The 6,602-nt window shown below is 38.4% G+C and overlaps 1 non-coding gene across 1 annotated transcript; it reads left to right on the top strand.

Moving 5' to 3' along the window:
* The first annotated feature begins 4,973 nt into the window (after positions 1-4,973).
* LOC148572201 (small nucleolar RNA R71) lies at positions 4,974-5,077 on the top strand. The gene has a single exon (XR_015907793.1). It is a non-coding gene; the product is annotated as a small nucleolar RNA R71 (small nucleolar RNA).
* The last annotated feature ends 1,525 nt before the right edge of the window (positions 5,078-6,602 follow it).

Raw genomic sequence — 6,602 nt, 5'->3', positions numbered from 1 at the left:
TACTAAAAACAATGCCAAAAAGCGTATAAATTATCCGCTCATCACAACACCAAACTTAAATTGTTGCTTGTCCCCAAGCAACTGAAAATCAAATAGGATAAAAAAAAGAGAGTATACTATAAATTCCAAACTATCAATGAAACATAGCTCCAATCAGATGAGCGGGACTTGTAGCTTTTTGCCTCTTGAATAGTTTTGGCATCTCACTTTATCCATTGAGGTTCAGAATGATTGGCATCTATAGGAACTTAGAGTTCAGATAGTGTTATTGATTCTCCTAGTTCAGTATGTTGATTCTTGAACATAGCTACTTTATGAGTCTTGTCCGTGGCCCTAAGCACTTTGTTTTCCAGTATTACCACCGGATACATAAATGCCACAGACACATAATTGGGTGAACCTTTTCAGATTGTGACTCAGCTTTGCTAAAGTCCCCAATTAGAGGTGTCTAGAGTTCTTAAGCACACTCTTCTTTTGCTTTGGACCTTGACTTTAACCGCTCAGTCTCAAGTTTTCACTTAACACCTTCACGCCACAAGCACATGGTTAGGGACAGCTTGGTTTAGCCGCTTAGTCCAGGATTTTATTCCTTTAGGCCCTCCTATCCACTGATGCTCAAAGCCTTGGGATCCTTTTTATTACCCTTGCCTTTTGGTTTTAAGGGTTACTGGCTTTTTGCTCTTGTCTTTTGGTTTTAAGAGCTTTTGGCTTTTTCTGCTTGCTTTTTCTTTTTCTATTTTTTTTCGCCCTTTTTTTTCTGCAAGCTTTTTGTATTCACTGCTTTTTCTTGCTTCAAGAATCAATTTTATGATTTTTCAGATTATCAAATAACATTTCTCCTTGTCATCATTCTTTCAATAGCCAACATATTTAACATTCATAAACAACAACTTCAAAAGACATATGCACTGTTCAAGCATTCATTCAGAAAACAAAAAGTATTGTCACCACATCAATATAATTAAACTAAGTTCAAGGATAAATTCGAAACTCTTGTACTTCTTGTTCTTTTGAATTAAAACATTTTTCATTTAAGAGAGGTGATGGATTCATAACTTTAATACAAAGTTACTAAATACTAATGATCATGTAATAAGACACAAACATGGATAAGCACTTAACATAAAAAAAACGAAAAACAGAGAATGTAGGAACAAGGAATGAGTCCACCTTAGTGATGGTGGCGTTTTCTCCTTGAGGAACCAATGATGTCCTTGAGCTCTTCTATGTCTCTTCCTTGTCTTTGTTGCTCCTCCCTCATTGCTTTTTGATCTTCTCTAATTTCATGAAGGATGATGGAGTGCTCTTGATGTTCCACCCTTAATTGTCCCATGTTGGAACTTAATTCTCCTAGGGAGGTGTTGATTTGCTCCCAAAAATTATGTGGAAGAAAGTGCATCCCTTGAGGTATCTCAGGGATTTCTTGATGGTGAGCTTCCTCATGCGTTTCTTGAGCTCCATGAATGGGCTCTCTTGTTTGCTCCATCTTTTTCTTAGTGATGGGCTTCTCTTCCTCAATGGGAATGTCTCCTTCTATGAAAGCTCCAGCCGAGTAACATAGATGGCAAATAAGGTGAGGAAAAGCTAGCCTTGCCAAGGGAGAGGACTTTTCGGCTATTTTGTAGAGTTCAATGGAGATGACTTCATGAACTTCTACTTCCTCTCCAATCATGATGCTATGGATCATGATGGCCCGATCCACAGTAACTTCAGATCGGTTGCTAGTGGGGATGATGGAGCGTTGGATGAACTCCAACCATCCTCTAGCCACAGGCTTAAGGTCCAGTCTTCTAAGTTGAACCGGTTTGCCTTTTGAGTCAATCTTCTATTGAGCTCCTTCCACATATATGTCCATGAGGACTTGGTCCAACCTCTGATCAAAGTTGACCCTTCCTAGTGTAGGGGCGTGCATCTCCTTGCATCATAGGCAAGTTAAACGCCAATCTCACATTTTTCGGACTAAAATCTAAGTATTTCCCCCGAACCATGGTGAGATAATTCTTTGGGTTTGGGTTCTTACTTTGATCATGGTTCCTAGTGATCCATGCATTGGCATAGGACTCTTGAACCATTAGGATGCGGACTTGTTGGATGGGGTTTGTTAGAACTTCCCAACCTCTTCTTTGGATTTCATGTCGGATCTCCGGATACTCATTTCTCTTGAGCTTGAAAGGGACCTCGGGGATTACCTTCTTCTTAGCCACAACATCATAGAAGTGGTCTTGATGAGCTTTGGAGATGAATTTTTCCATCTTCTATGACTCGGAGGTGGAAGCTTTTGTCTTCCCTTTCCCTTTTCTAGAGGATTCTCCGGTCTTGGGTGCCATCAATGGTAATGAAAAAACAAAAATCTTATGCTTTTACCACACCAAACTTAGAATATTGCTCGCCCTCGAGCAAGAAAAAAAAGAATAGATGAAGAAGAAGAAGAAAATATGGAGGAGAGGAGGGAGAGGTGTATTCGGCCAAGAAGGGGAAAAGAGAGTTGTGTTGTGTGAAAATGAGGAAGAATGGAGGGCTTTATATAGGGAGGGGAGGGGGGTTTAGTTTCGGCCATATAGGGTGGGTTTGGGTGGGAAATTGATTTTGAATTTTGAAGGTAGGTGGAGTTTATGAGGTAGATTTATGGGGAAGAGTGGATGGATGTGAGTGGTGAAGTGGTGATAGGGAAGAGAGATTGAGGTGATTGGTGAAGAGTTTTGGGGAAGAGAGTTTATTGGGAAGAGAGGATGAACATTGAGAAGAGGGAAGAGAGTGAGTGGTGGTAGGTGGGGATCCTGTGGGGTCCACAGATGCTGAGTTGATCCTGTGGGGTCCACAGATCCTGAGGTGTCAAGGATTTGCATCCCTGCACCAATTAGGCATGTAAAATGCCTTTGCATGCAATTCTGGCATTTAAACGCCGAATTGATGCTTGTTCTGGGCGTTTAGCGCCCAGATGCAGCATATTTCTAGTGTTGAACGCCAGCCAGATGCTTGTTTCTGGCGTTCAGTACCAGCTCTTCCTCAGTGTGCATTTCTGGCGTCTGAACACCAGGATGCTGCTTGTTTCTGGTGTTCAACGCCAGATCCATGCTCTGTTCTGGCGTTGAACGCCAGCCAGATGCTCCTTACTGGCGTTTAAACGCCAGTAAGATCCTCCTCCAGGGTGTGATTTTTCTTCTGCTGTTTTTGATTCCATTTTCAATTTTTATATTTATTTTGTGACTCCACATGATCATGAACCTAATAAAACATGAAATAACAATAAAAATAAATTAAAATTAGATAAATAAAAATTGGGTTACCTCCCAACAAGCACTTCTTTAATGTCAATAGCTTGACAGTGGGCTCTCATGGAGCCTCACAGATGTTCAGAGCATTGTTGAGACTTCCCAACACCAAACTTAGAGTTTGACTGTGGGGGCTCTGGTTGACTCTGTTTTGAGAGAAGCTTACTGTGCCTCTTTTCCATGTTTATAGAAGGATGTCCTTGAGTTTTAAACTCAAGGGAGTCCTCATTCAATTGAAGGACTAGTTCACCTCTGTTAACATCAATCACAGCTCTTGCTGTGGCTAGGAAGGGTCTTCCAAGGATGATGGATTCATCCTCATCCTTCCCAGTATCTAGGATTATGAAATCAGCAGGGATGTAAAGGCCTTCAACCTTTACTAATATGTCCTCTACTTGTCCATAAGCCTGTTTTCTGGAATTGTCTGCCATCTCTAATGAGATTTTAGCAGCTTGTACCTCAAAGATTCCCAGTTTCTCCATTATAGAGAGTGGCATGAGGTTTATTCCTGACCCAAGATCACATAGAGCCTTTTCAAAGGTCATGGTGCCTATGGTGCAAGGTATTAGGAACTTTCCAAGATCCTGTTTCTTCTAAGGCAATCTCAGTTGATCCAATGCATTTAGTTCATTGGTGAACAGGGGAGGTTCATCTCCCCAAGTCTTATTACCAAATAAATTGGCATTCAGCTTCATGATTGCACCAAGGAACTTGGCAACTTGCTCTTCAGTAACATCCTCATTCTCTTCAGAAGAAGAATACTCATCAGAGCTCATGAATGGCATAAGGAGGTTCAATGGAATCTCTATGGTCTCTAGATGAGTCTCAGATTCCTTTGGTTCCTCAGAGGGAAACTCCTTATTGATCACTGGACGTCCCAGGAGGTCTTCCTCCTTGGGATTCACGTCCTTCTCCTCTCTTGTGGGTTCGGCCATGATGGTCAATTCAATGGCCTTGCACTCTCCTTTTGGATTTTTTTCTGTATTGCTTGGGAGAGCATTAGGAGGGGTGTCAGTGATCTTCTTACTCAGCTGGCCCACTTGTGCCTCCAAATTTCTAATGAAGGACCTTATTTCATTCATGAAACTCAGAGTGGCCTCAGATAGATCAGAGACTAAGTTTGCTAAATTAGAGGTATTTTGTTCAGAGTTCTCTGTCTGTTGCTGAGTGGATGATGGAAAAGGCTTGCTATTACTAAACCTGTTTCTTCCACCGTTATTAAAGCCTTGTTGAGGCTTTTGTTGATCCTTCCATGAGAGATTTGGGTGATTTTTCCATGAGGGGTTATAGGTGTTTCCATAGGGTTCACCCATGTAATTTACCTCTGCTATTGCAGGGTTCTCAGGATCATAAGCCTCTTCTTTAGCAGATGTCTCTTGAATACTGTTGGATGCAGCTTGCATTCCATTTAGACTCTGAGAAATCATATTGACTTGCTGAGTCAATATTTTATTCTGAGCCAATATGGCATTCAGAGTATCAATTTCAAGAACTCCCTTCTTCTGAGGCGTCCCATTACTCACAGGATTCCTCTCAGAAGTGTACATGAACTGGTTATTAGCAACCATGTCAATAAGTTCTTGAGCTTTTGTAGGTGTTTTCTTTAGGTGAATGGATCCACCTGCAGAAGTATCCAATGACATCTTAGCTAATTCAGACAGACCATCATAGAATATATCCAAGATGGTCCATTCTGAAAGCATGTCAGAATGAAACTTTTTGGTCAGTTCCTTGTATCTCTCCCAAGCTTCATAGAGGGATTCACCTTCTTTCTGTCTAAAGGTTTGAACATCCACTCTAAGCTTACTCAGCTTTTGAGGAGGAAAGATCTTGGCTAAGAAAGCCTTGACCAGCTTATCCCAAGAGTTCAGGCTATCTTTAGGTTGAGAATCCAACCATATTCTAGCTCTGTCTCTCACAGCAAAAGGGAAAAGCATTAGCCTGTAGACTTCAGGATCTACTTCATTAGTCTTAACAGTATCACAGATCTGCAAAAATTCAGTTAAAAACTGAAAAGGATCTTCAGATGGAAGTCCATGGAACTTGCAGTTCTGCTGCATCAGAGAAACTAATTGAGGTTTAAGCTCAAAATTGTTTGCTCCAATGGTAGGGATGGAGATGCTTCTTCCATGTAAATTGGAATTTGGTGCAGTAAAGTCACCAAGCATCCTCCTTGCATTATTATTATTTTCAGCTGCCATATCCTCTTCTTGTTCGAAAATTCCTGTAAGGTTGTCTCTGGATTGTTGTATTTTAGCTTCTCTTAGTTTCCTTTTCAGAGTCCTTTTAGGTTCAGGGTCTGCTTCAACAAGAATGTTCTTGTCCTTGCTCCTGCTCATATGAAAAAGAGGAAACAGAAAAATAATAATAGGGATCCTTTTTACCCAGGTATAGAGGTTCCCCTGTGTGAGTAGAAGAAGAAAAGAATATAATGTAAAGAAGGGAAGAAGAGAAAATTCGAACACAGATGGAAGAGGGGTTCGAATTTGGGTGAGATGAAGTGTTAGTAGATGAATAAATAAATAGAAGGAGGTGAGAGAGAGAAGAGAATTTTCGAAAATAATTTTTGAAAAGGAGTTAGTGATTTTTGAAAATTAAAATTAAAATTAAAAGTTGAAACAATTAATTAATTAAAATTAATTTTTTTGAAAAAGAGGGAGGTATTTTCGAAAATTAGAGAGAGATAGTTAGTTAGGTAGTTTTGAAAGAGATAAGAAACAAACAAAAAGTTAGTTAGTTAGTTGAAACAAATTTTAAAAATCAAATTTTTGAAAAATATATGATTTCGAAAAAGATAAGATGAAAAGATATATTTTTTTAAAAAAAAGATATGATTGAAATTAGTTTTGAAAAAGATTTGATTTTTAAAATCACAATTAATGACTTGATTCACAAGAAATCACAAGATATAATTCTAGAACTTAAAGTTTGAATCTTTCTTAACAAGTAAGTAACAAACTCGAAATTTTTGAATCAAAACATTAATTGTTGAAGATATTTTCGAAAATATGATGTAAAATTAAGAAAAAGATTTTTTTTAAAAAAAATATTTTTAAAATTTTTGGAAATAAATAAGAAAAATGAAAAAGATTTGATTTTTGAAAAAGATAAGATTTTTAAATTGAAAATTTGATTTGACTCATAAGAAACAACTAAATTTTAAAAAGTTTTGAAAAGTCAATCCAAATTTTCGAAATTTATGAGAGAGAAAAAGAAAGATATTTTTTTATTTTTGAATTTTTAATGATGAGAGAGAAAAACATGAAAAATGATGCAATGCATGAAAATTTTTTATCTAAACAATGAATGCATGCAAGAATGCTATGAATG

Source organism: Arachis ipaensis, chromosome B3 (genome assembly GCF_059453495.1).
Source record: "Arachis ipaensis isolate K30076 ecotype BB chromosome B3, ASM5945349v1, whole genome shotgun sequence".
NCBI classification, from domain to species: domain Eukaryota; kingdom Viridiplantae; phylum Streptophyta; class Magnoliopsida; order Fabales; family Fabaceae; genus Arachis; species Arachis ipaensis.
The sequence above is the reverse complement of the archived record's forward strand: the minus strand, read 5'-3'. Positions and strand labels throughout refer to the sequence as shown.